This window comes from Delphinus delphis, chromosome 5 (genome assembly GCF_949987515.2).
Source record: "Delphinus delphis chromosome 5, mDelDel1.2, whole genome shotgun sequence".
Taxonomy (NCBI): Eukaryota; Metazoa; Chordata; class Mammalia; order Artiodactyla; family Delphinidae; genus Delphinus; species Delphinus delphis.
In genome coordinates this window covers 135739309-135751009 of record NC_082687.1, presented here as the reverse complement: position 1 = coordinate 135751009, position 11701 = coordinate 135739309, and the positions used below count along the sequence as shown (strand labels likewise).

General features: G+C 50.1%; 1 protein-coding gene across 1 annotated transcript in view; it reads left to right on the top strand.

The window, feature by feature from the left end:
* Nucleotides 1-595: 595 nt before the first annotated feature.
* The window catches only part of AFAP1 (actin filament associated protein 1), a 146610-nt gene continuing 135504 nt past the window's right edge, over nucleotides 596-11701 (top strand). The window contains exon 1 of the mRNA XM_060011881.1: nucleotides 596-754. The gene's annotated coding sequence lies outside the window, so the exon portion shown is untranslated. The remainder of the gene's footprint in view (nucleotides 755-11701) is intronic.

Below are 11701 nucleotides of genomic sequence, written 5' to 3'. Positions count from 1 at the left end.
CTGCTTTATCGTGGGTTAAAGTAACTCCGAGAAATCTCTGGTCCTGCCTGGCGGAGCTCCTTAAGGGAGGGCCAAGTTTGCCTCTACTCCACTCCGACCGCATACCTTACGGGCTGCGAAAATGTTTGTTTAATGAATAAAAGATGAACGAGTGAATGGGACTTTGTGACGTGGGGGGCAGGTGGTCTCGCTCCTTGGGCCTCAGTTTCCCATTCTGTAAAGCAGGCCAATCCGATAAACTTGAGTTCCGGGTTTGGGATGAGCACGGCTTGCTGAGCGGATTCCAAGTGGACTTTACGCCCGGCCTCCCCGGGTCGGACCGGGTTGGACCGCGAATCCGGTCGCTCTGGGTCCGGCCCCCGCGGGACCCAGCAGCCCAGCCCTGGAACGGCCCCGCCCCACCTCCCTTTGTTTCTACAGGCCCCGCCCTCGGCGCTCAGCTCCCTCTCCATTGGTTGGGGGGCGGGCCCCGAGCGCCGGGCGCCGCCGGGGGCGGGGCGGAGGGGCGCGGGTGGGGCGAGTGCGCCTGCGCGTTGCCTGAGCCCAGTTGCAACCTCTCGCCGGCAGCTGCTCTTCGCGGAGCGGGAGACGGAGCCGGACCCTGAGCGCGAGACGGGCTGAGACGGCTGCGAGGCGGCCCCGCCCCGGGGCTCCATTGTTGCGGCGACTCCGGCTCTGCGGGCTGCTCGGCTCCGTCTCGCTCGGTCAGGGCACCTCCGGCAAGGAGTGAGTGCTGCCCGGGAGGCGGCCTGAGGTGAGGCGGCGGGCGGCGGGGCCGGGCCGGGCGGGGGTCCCCGGCGGACATGGGTTCCGGGGCTGGGAGAGGGTCCCACGGCCGGGCGGAGGTCCCGGGGCCGGACGGGGTCCCAGGCGGCAGGGGTCCCAGCCGGGCGGGGGGGGGGTCCTCGGGAGGCAGGGGTCCCGGAGCCGGGCGAGGTTCTGGGCCGGACAGGGATCCCAGGCCGGGCGGGGGACTCAGGCGACAGGGGTCCCAGGCCGGGCGGGAGTCCCCGAGAGGACTGAGGTCCGCGAGCCGGACGAGGTTGCCGGGCGGAGGTCCCGGGGCTGGACGGGGGTCCCAGGCGGCAGGAGTCCTGGGCCGAGCTGGGGTCCCCGCCGGGTGTGGCAGGTCCGAGGGGGGCGCCGCGAGGTAGCTACCCGAGTTGGCGGCCGCCGCCCTGAGCGACTGTGGGACGGGGACGCAGAGGGGGACTGACCGGGTCGTCGCGCGTCTGGGCGCCGGGCATGGTCTCGGCCTCGGGGTGGCACCGAGGGGGCACCGCGCCTGCCGCGACTCCGCGTGGATCCGCGCGTGAAGCCCCGCGCGGGGTCCTGGTGACCCTGAGGGTGGGGGACTGTCTCGGTCCCCACTCACTCCGTGGAGTGGCTGGTTCGCTGTGTCACCGAAGGTAGCTCTGCGTGGGCCCTCGCGCGTGGGGATCCCGGACATCCTGAGAGTGGGAGACTGTCTCTGTCCCCCCTCCCCTTCACCCCTGGTGTGACTGGTTCGCTGTGTCTCCTTGAGGGTGACCGCGTGGACCCTCGATTGTAGGGATCCTGGGCACTCTGAGAGTGGGGCCTTTTCTCGCTCCCCACCCCCATGACTGGTTCACTGAGTGTGTGTGTGTCACTGAGGGTGGCTCTGCGTGGACCCGCGCGCGCGGCGTCCTGGCCACCCTGCGAGTTGGAGGGCTGTGCCCCGTCCCCTCCCCCCGCATCTCGTCGGGGTGTGATCAGTACCGGGGGCAGGCTCCCCTCTGCCCCACGCGTGCGTGCGTGTGTGTTGGGGGTTTCATGTGTTTCGGGGTGTCTTTGTGCGGGTAGTGGCGCCCGTCGGGCTGTAGCCGGCTGTGCGTGGGGCACGCAGATGGCCTGCGTCTGACAGCTGACCCGCTGTTTTATTTATTGCCTTATTTGCCACTTGAGCAGAAGCGGCTGCACTTCCCCGGGAACCCGCTCCTCTCCCCGGCCCGGTCCCCGGGGAGCGCGGGGCTGTCACCGCGCCTGGGGACCGCGAGTCAGGCCGCCGCGTTTCCTGCTCAGGCGCGAGGCTTGGCCGGCCCGGCGGGAGCCGGCTCTGATTGGAGGGAGCCTGGTCCCTCTGCCCGGCGCTTCTTGATTTCTTCCGTTAGGATTGGGAAAAAAAAAAAAAAAAAAAGGTCTGGAAAGCCAGCTTTAACTTTGCAGCTCTCTCAGCGCCTGGAGAGTGGAGGAAACTTTCCCAAGAATTTGGCGGGCTGGAAAGTGCGTTTGAAGGAGGGGAATCCACACCCACGGAATGAGGCCAAGGCAGTTACAGTTAGAGGTCAGGTTTACAGAAGGAATAGCAGGGGTGAGGTTGTGGATCGGGAGACTTGGATTTCAGCCTGATGGCAAGAAGATCTGCTACTACCCTGCAGGCTGTGTGTCTCTCAGCCACTTAAATGAACTGGGGTCATTCACTTACCCTTTTATCAAACTTATGAAAACACCTGTTATGTTCCAGGGATGATTCTTTTCCCTGGGGAACGCGAAGTCGAACAAGCCTTGTTAGACTTGCAAGTCTAACAAGACTCTGAAACGTCTTTTCCTTTCCAGAGTGTTCTGGTCCAAGACAGAAAACTGAGCTGTAGGCGCAAGTCGCTCTAATGCCCAAATGGAAATTCTTCGTGAACAAGATGGTGTATAAATAACAGGCATGCAAGATGAAAATGTGGTCCTAGCTGCAGCTGTCGCTGTTATGAAGTCCAGACAGCCTGCAGGCCCTTCGCTCTGACTTCTCTGCCCTCTCTCTCTCTTCCATCTGCCCTACGCCCGGCTCCAGGCTTTCACCCATTCTTACAGTCTCAGTTTAGGTGACTTCTTTCTGAAGTCTTCCCTGACGTCCTCATGCCCAGCCCTCTGAGAGCTGTGGTCTTCAAGGACAGGGTGGTTTGCTGTAGTACCCAGAGAGGAAGAGGTGTATCAAAATGAGAGGTCCTTCTAAACGAGAGGTCCTTTTTCCGTACCACGGAGCCAAGTCTTTCCTGTGATTTAAAATCTGCAATTCTTCAATTCTCCTAAGGGTTTTTAGATTAACATTTGCTGTAACTTCCTAGTGTTTGTTGTACAGTGTAGAGTACTTGATTCGAATTTATTTGGTCTGATTCTGGCTCTGGAATAAAGTTGCCATTTGTTCCTGCAGAACCACTAGGCTTCAGTTTCCTCACCTTTGAGGTTTTTAAACTAGGTAAGAACCTTGTCAGCCCTTAACCTTTAAATTCTTTCAACCAAATAAAGCAGAGGAAAGTTCTCTTAGTGGCAGTTGTATAAATAACGGGGATCTTTGAAAATGTAGATTCTAAAGTAGAAGTTCTTTTTCCTTCTTTCCCTTTTTTTTTTTCTTTCCACAGTTGCATGGGTGTATACTTTGTCTCAGAGTTGAAGGGGCAGGTCTATGATGGAAGCTTAGGCAACTGTTTTTTTAAAATAAATTTATTTATTTATTTTTTGGCTGCATTGGGTCTTCGTTGCTGCGTGCAGGCTTTCTCTAGTTGCGGCGAGCGGGGGCTACTCTTCGTTGTGGTGGGTGGGCTTCTCATTGTGGTGGCTTCTCTTTGTTGCGGAGCACAGGCTCTTGGCGTGCGGGCTTCAGTAGTTGTGGCGCATGGGCTCAGTAGTTGTGGCACGCAGGCTCAGTAGTTGTGGCTCGTGGGCACTAGAGCACAGGCTCAGTAGTTGTGGCACACAGGCTTCGTTGCCCTGTGGCATGTGAGATCTTCCTGGACCAGGGCTCAAACCCGTGTCCCCTGCATTGGCAGGTGGAGTCTTAACCACTGCGCCACCAGGGAAGGCCCTAGGCCACTTTTTGATATTGTCTTGCATCTTCTTCATAACCACATTTTGCTTGCAGCATCTGTGCTCTATCAAATTGGTTTGAAGTTTTCCTTAATGAAATTGTTGGATGCAGAACTCTTGGCAGGAGCATTTTGCTGATCTTTTGAGTGTCATATGAAGTCGGCCAACTGCAGGCTTCTCTTATGCCGCAGTCTCTAACAGAGATTTTAATGCGGAGACTCTGAAATAAGTGAACTTTGGCAGTACCTTGAGTAAGTGTATGTGGCTTTGTATAATGGTTTCAAGCATAGTTTAAAATTATTACTTGCAAAAATTTACATATGTTAAATGACCTATAAGGAAGCTCTACTTCTAAGGACTCTAGTAATAAATCCTTCAAAATATTAACCTCCCAATTCATCTGTTTGGCAAGATGGGAATTTGATGTGCTCGGTTATTTTAAAGCCACACGTCTGTCAAAAGGATACACGATTTTCTCTGCTATTCTTTGTTTGTTTGTTTGTTTTTTGGCTGCGCTGCACAGCTTGTGGGATCTTAGTTCCCCCACCATGGATTGAACCCGGGCCCTCGGCAGTGAGAGCACAGAGTCGTAACCACTGGAGCTCCAGGGAATTCCCTCTCTGCTATTCTTATTTGGATCATTACAGGGATTAAACATAGACGGTAGCTGTTTGGTCAAGGAGTGATGCCATCAAATTATATTTTCATGTTAGGTAGGATTTTTGTCCTTGTTTTGATTTGTGGTCTTTAATTAATTTTAAAAAAGCGCTCTGTTACATACTCCATGCGGTTTGTTCTGTTAGGGACCTTATTTTTTGGGAGGGGTCTTCAGAAACACAAATGGATTTTCTTTGTGGTTTCCTTAGATTGTCTTTTTTCTTTGAATTTTTCCTGAGATTGTCTTAATGTTTTCACTGAAAACTAGTTAGTACTTGTTCTGCAAGAAGGCCTGATTTTTATGTGGATTAAATGAAAAGGGTGTTTCATGGAAGAGAATGCCTGGGGATGGAGAAGATAGCGTTTGAGCTCTGCTTTTCCATGTTGTTCCTCTTATTCTTTACTGGAGGAAGAGGGTTAACCAGCTCTTCCCTGGTGGCCTAATCAGAGCGCTGAATCCACCCCACCTTAAAGAACTGATGGTGCATTCGCCATTTTTGAGATGATGATATTCTATACATCATCTTGTTTAAGCATTGTTTGCCTAGGACTAGAAATTCAGTGATAAATTGTTTTCTTAGACTATAAATCTAAGTCTTTGCTGTTACTTCCCCCCCATCCCACATCACCTACCAAATGTTTTTTTTTTTAAATTAATTAATTAATTAATTTTTGGCTGCGTTGGGTCTTCGTTGCTGCCTGCGGGTTTTCTCTAGTTGCGGCGAGCGGGGGCTACTCTTTGTTGTGGTGCGTGGGCTTCTCATTGCGGTGGCTTCTCTTGTTGTGGAGCACGGGCTCTAGGCACACGGGCTCAATAGTTGTGGCACGAGGGTTCAGTAGCTGTGGCTCGTGGGCTCTAGAGCGCAGGCTCAGTAGTTGTGGCTTGTGGGCTCTAGAGCGCAGGCTCAGTAGTTGTGGTGCACGGGCTTAGTTGCTCCGCGGCATGTGGGATCTTCCTGGGCCAGGGCTCGAACCCGTGTACCCTGCATTGGCAGGCGGATTCTTTTTTTTTTATTTTTGGCAGGCGGATTCTTAACCACTGTGCCACCAGGGAAGCCCTACCAAATGGTTTTTTCTTCTTTCTTTTCCATTTTAAAGATCTTATCATGTACGTGTCTATCATTGCTGGCTACATCAAAACCGTTTTGAATGTTGACAGGATGTAATATGAATAGTGTAGTAAAGATAACTTACTCCTGTTCTTTTGCACAGGAAAGCTGGCCCCAGTAAGGCTTTTGTTAAGTCCAAGTACTTCTCTGAACTGCAGTTCCCGCACTTGTAAAATGGAGTTAATCGTTGGTAGTACCTGCTCTATCTAGCTCAAGAGATTGTTCTGAGGATAAAATGAAATCATGAATGTAACGCAATTTTGTAAGTTGTAAAATATTATGTTGTCAAGGATTTAAAAAAAGTGCTTCATTAAGAATGTAATGAATCTGGGTTTTTTAAAACTCCAAATGTTTAATGTACAGATGATCCTTAACTTGAAGGGTGTCAGGCAACTTCATTTAGGATTGTTTTCTGTCTTTCATTGGCCCGTGTTGTTTGATATCTTAGCCTTTTGGGGGAACATCAAATTCAAGTTTCAGAGACGTTAATCTTTTGTAAGTAAGGCTACTGAACGTGCAGAAATGTAGCCTTTAACAGTCTGTCTCATACGTTTGTTCCTATGAACCTTTCTTTAATGAAGCATAATTGCTGGGCACTTTAGTTCCTAAGTGCCCTGTCTTGAGGGCTGGCCTGTTCACCTCTGAAACTTCCAGCAGAGTGAGCAGCAGGCATCAGGGTGAACCTGACCTCAGCACCACAGTGTCCTTGGCCTTCTGTCCTCAAGCCACCTTGGAAACTGCAGTGCACTTTATACTTTAGATGCAGATGGTACGTTGCACCGTCACATAGTTTGACAGCCATTCAGATAGATTACCCGTGATGTGCCCGAGTATGGGCTACATGCAGAGATTCGAAGGTGGGACCCAGTCCTCACTGGAGAATCGCTGGAGGCTCACAGTGTAGCGGGAGAAGCAGACCTGGTATCACTCAGTGCAGGTGGTAGGTGCTGCTAGGGGTACGCAGGAGAGTTCGGGAGCCGGCTTGGTTCACACAATCCAGCATTTATTCTCCTCCGTGGCACTTAGAGTTTGTCAGGCAAGACAGGCAGTGAAAGGTTTATAAATGAACGGAAGGCCAGTGAATTACCTGAAGCCTAGAATATGTAGATATTCTGGGCAATTTATAATTCCCCAAATCTGCATTTATCAGAACAAGTCTATGGTCTGTTGTTTTGGATGGAGTACGGCCGTCCCTGTCTTTTGATTTAAGGAAGTCAGTTGACTCTTGTTGAACGTTGATGATGTGACGGACACTGCTGGGTATTTTCACATATATCACTGTATGAGTTTCCTGCTTCTGCTGTAACAAATTGCCCCACACTGAGTGGCTTGAAACAACACAGGTTTATTATCTTACAGTCTGTAGGTTAGAAGTCTGACTCGGGTCTCACCGGGCCAAAAACAAGGTGTCTGCAGGGCTGTGTTCCTTACTGGAGAATCTGGAGGAGAACTGCAGGGAAGCTCATTCCGATTGTCCACCGAATATGCCGATAGTAGCTGGCACTTGTAGGGCCGGGGACCCTGCTTCCTTGCTGGCTGCCAGCCGGGAAGCTGCCCCTGGCTCCTAGAGGCGTCTTCCTGGACCTTGCTCGGAACCCCCTGGCTGCCAGAGCCAGCGAGGGCCGGCCAGTCCCGCGCCAGCTGTCTGGTGTCCCCTCTGCTTCATCTCTCTTCTTCTGCCTGGAGAAAGTTCTCTGCTCTTAAGGGCTCATGCAATGAGATTGGGCCCACCTAGAACCCCAGGATAATCCCCCTGTCTAATCCCCCTGTCTGAGGTCTGTAGCGAAGCCCCTTTAATGTGACAGATGTGACAAATCACAGGTTCCAGGGGATGCACACGGGCCTCCCACAGTTACCCAATCCATTTATGACAGCGTCCAGTGACACTGTTATTGTCACCCTCAGTTCACAGAGAAAGAAAAGGCATAGATATTTTAAGCAAATTGGCGGAACCGTTAAGATCGCTGTTAAACGGTAAGACAGTGCTTCTGACTCGACATGGGGCTGATGGTGGGATAATAGCAGCAGGTCAGTCAGAAGCAGAGGAAACTTTGTGTTTTGGAGTACTTAAACGGGCCACGCTGATTACAGAAGTTTCGCCAAGAAGTCATCAGAGTAATTGCTTTGTTAGAAAAAACACCCACCTGGGGGATTTGGGACGTGAAGGACTCTTCCTCACGGGGTGAAGAGTGCATAATTCCATGTCCGGTTCTCGAATGGAAACAGCTGAGTCAACCCAACAGGGATTCACATTCCTGAGCTTTAGAGAACCTGTTTCAAGGCCGAAGCAAAGTGCAGTAAACAGAGTTCATACTTCCGTTGATAGTTAGGAACGAGGTGCATCTTGTGGCCAAGGAAACCGCAGGTGATGGTCACCAGCATCGAAGACCAAGCATGATCTCATCTGATCGTGTAGGTGTTTTTAATAGTTTTTCATTAGGATTTCTCTTTTTTCCTTCTATAAGAAAGCAGAATCTAGAAATCCTAAGGCTTTTAACCTGGCCTTCAGGAATTTACCAACTGCCTGATACCCTTTGCAGAAATGTTGTGTGTCTGTGCCTGTGTGTGTGTGTACTGGGGGGAGGATTTATAGCTTTCCGTTCTTTTTCGAAGGGGTTGAATTCCAAAAAGTTTAAGAACACACCGCTTAATCTGATATTCTTGCCGGTCAAGTATCAGATTTTGTTTAAAAATTAAATACCCCATTTTAAACAAAGTTACACAGGCGCATAGTTTTAAGCGTCAGAAGTTCTGCAGGATTTAGAACAAAAACCCAGCAGTCACTACCCCACCCTCTCCACCCTGATTCCTGCTCCCCAGAGGCTTCCCCTTTCAACATTTTAGCTATTTCTTCCAGATTTGGGGTGAGAGACATCCTGCTAAGGAAGAAGACGATTTAGGTCTCCTACCCACTCCTTCTTGCACTGCCCACTTCTTTTTTCCTCCGTCCTCTCAGTATAATTACGTTAAAGGTTTTGGTTAAATATTCAACAGCACTTATTATGATTATGGAAACATTATTCACAGCTGAGATACGTAGTCGATTTTGATTACGTTTCCCTTCTTCTACAGTTGTTTTTTCTTTTTCCTAGAGTTGAGAATTGCCCTGCTTTGTTTTGCGTCGTTTTCTGTGCTGTCACTTCTCCCCCTCCACCCCCCAAAGTTGCAGTCTCCTCTTTGTCTATTCACAGACCACAGGGCATCATCCAGTTTGTGCTTTTCTTAGCATAATTCTTCCTGAACCGCTCACCAGCCTGCTTTCCTCTAAACTGGTTGCTTCCTAGACCTGCTGCACATTCCCTATCACCCTGAGAATTCCTCTCACCTCTTTCCCGGGTAGATGCCTCCTTCTAGTTTTCTCTCTATTTTGGTTGAGCGTGTCACCATAGCTTTGCAAGAAATAATTGTTTCTGAGATCTCGTATAATGTTGGAACATTTTACTCTCGTTTAATTGATAGTTTGGCTGAGTATAGAATCCTGGGTTAGAAATCATCTTCCTGAGGACTTGGGAAGGCACTGCTCAGTTGACTTCCAGCTTCATCGTGACAGGTGATGTGTCCAGAGCCATTCCTTTGTATGTGACCTGTGTTTTCCTCTGGGTGAGTTTTTAGGCTCTCGTAGATATTCCTCGTGTTTGCAGATGTCGTGGTGGCCACGCCGTGACGTGGCTCTTGCCTCATTCACTGTGATGGGCACTGGGTGGGCGTCTTCCGTCTATAGACCGCCGGTCCTCTGTTCTGATCCCGAATGTCCTTAAATGTCTTCTCTTTTCCCATTTCTTTGTCTTTTTGTTTTCCTTTTTGGGATTTCTCCAACGTCTCCAGTAAACCCTTCTCTGAATTTTGTATTGCTCTGATTATTTTAATTTCAAAGGCTCCTTTATAGTCCCTGAAAATATTTTTCAAAAATACCGTCTTGCCTTGTTCCGAGGACGTGGTCAGAGGTTTATTACACCTGTATCCTGGAGGAAAGCTTTATCTTTTCATGGCATTTCAGCTTGATTATCTGATAAAGCCCGAAGGGTTTGAGAGTAGTTTCGTGATACTTCCGTAGTTCGAAAGAAAAATTTCTGTTCCACCCATTATCTATTCTTTAATATGGAAAAAAGACTTAATTTTCAGCCCTTGGTGGTATTAGAAGGTAGCTTTTTTTTTTTTTTTTGGCGGTGCCGAGTGGCATGTAGGGATCTCAGTTCCCAACCAGGGATCGAACCCGTGCCCCTCTGCAGTGGAAGTGCAGAGTCCTAACCACTGGACCACCAGGGAATTCCCTAGAAGATAGCTTTTGTATGTCCTCAAACACCTCCATTGAAAACACTTCTTTTCCATCCATGCCAACGCTGCAGCTGACTTCGCCTTTTGTTTTGTGTACTTAAGATCGTCGCTTAGTTTCCTGTGAGGAGCCGCCGCCCGTGAATTCAGGGTTTGGAAATCCAGTTTCCTTTTACCTGACCCAGTGTCCATGGTCTATGCCGCGTCTCTGGGGGCAGTAGCATTGAGGAGGCTCCTTTTGTGGGTTGTACTTTCATCATAAGTTTATCAAGAAAAGGAAAAAGAAGTAGTAAAAATGATGGATTCTTGCTCTGGACGTTAGATAGTGGTGTGAGAAACGAGGGTTTTTTTTTTTTTTTTTTTTTTTGGCCGTGACGCACGGCTTGTGGGATCTTAGTTCCCCAACCAGGGATCGAACCCGGGCCCTTGGCAGTGAAAGCGAGGAATCCTAACCACTGGACCGCCAGGGAATTCCCAAACGAGGGGTATTTTTTGCCATGGTAGGTGGAGCTAGGTTTGGGGACTGTCATCGAGTCTGGACCTTTCTGTCAGATGGAGTTTACAGGAATGGCTTGTTGGGAGCGGGACACGGTGCCTCCTGGGCGGGTATTTGGTGAAGAGGTTTGCGGCGGACGTCTGAAGAGAAAGGAGAATATATCTGAAAACTGTTTGGGAGCCATACTTTTGGAATGACTTTCGAAACCTGTACAGGGTTTTCCCAAACATTGACAGCATGTGCTTCCGAGTTACTTTAACTGAGAGTCAGGATGGCTCTTGAGGATGCGGGGCATGATGCTTTCTTTTTAAATCCCCTCTTCCCACGAATACAGATTTGTGTGTTGGGAGGTCCTAAGTTACGTGAGATTTTTCTCTCCAGATGGGTTGATTATTTGAGTTTTCCTGTGCTTGAAGTGCGACCCTCTGTCTTAGTTTGTTCAGGTTGCCATAGCAGAATGCCGTAGCCTGGGTGGCTCATAGACAACAGAAATTTGCTTCTCACAGTTCTGGAGGCTGGAAGTCGGAGATCAAGGTGCTGGCAGATTCGGTGTCTGGTGAGGACCTGGTTCACAGCCAGCATATTCTTGCCATGTCCTCGCATGGTAGAAGGGACAAGGATGCTGACTGGGGTCTCTTTTTTTTTTTTGGCGGTACGCGGGCCTCTCACTGTTGTGGCCTCTCCCGTTGCAGAGCAACAGGCTCCGGACGCGCAGGCTCAGCGGCCATGGCTCACGGGCCCAGCTGCTCCGCGGCATGTGGGATCCTCCCGGACTGGGGCACGAACCCGTGTCCCCTGCTTCGGCAGGCGGACTCTCAACCACTGCGCCACCAGGGAAGCCCTGGGGTCTCTTCTATAAGGGAACTAATCCCATACAGGGGGACTCCACCCTTATGACCTATTCATTTCGAAAAGGCCCCCTTCCAAATACTGAGACACTGGAGATTATTGGAATTTTGAGGGGACACAGACATTCAGTCTGTAGGACCCTCTGAGAAGCTCAGACGTGCTCTGTCTTCACGATAAGGGAGACCAAATGGTTCCAAAAGGCTAATATTTATAGTCTTTTGGAGTTTGTATCACCACCCCCGTCACTACCGGCACTGTTTGCTGAGCGCTTACTATGTCCTAGGCACCGTGCCAGACACTTTACATCTGTATCTCTTCTAGTCTGTTCAGCAACTTTGTGGGGTAGGTAATGTTCTCAATTTGCAGTTGCCAAAATGAGACGGAAGTCTCGTGGTGGCCAGGGTTAACAATACTGTATCGTGTATTTAAAAGTCCCTGAGAGAGTAGATCTTGAGTTCACATCACACACACACACACACACACACACACACACACTGTTACT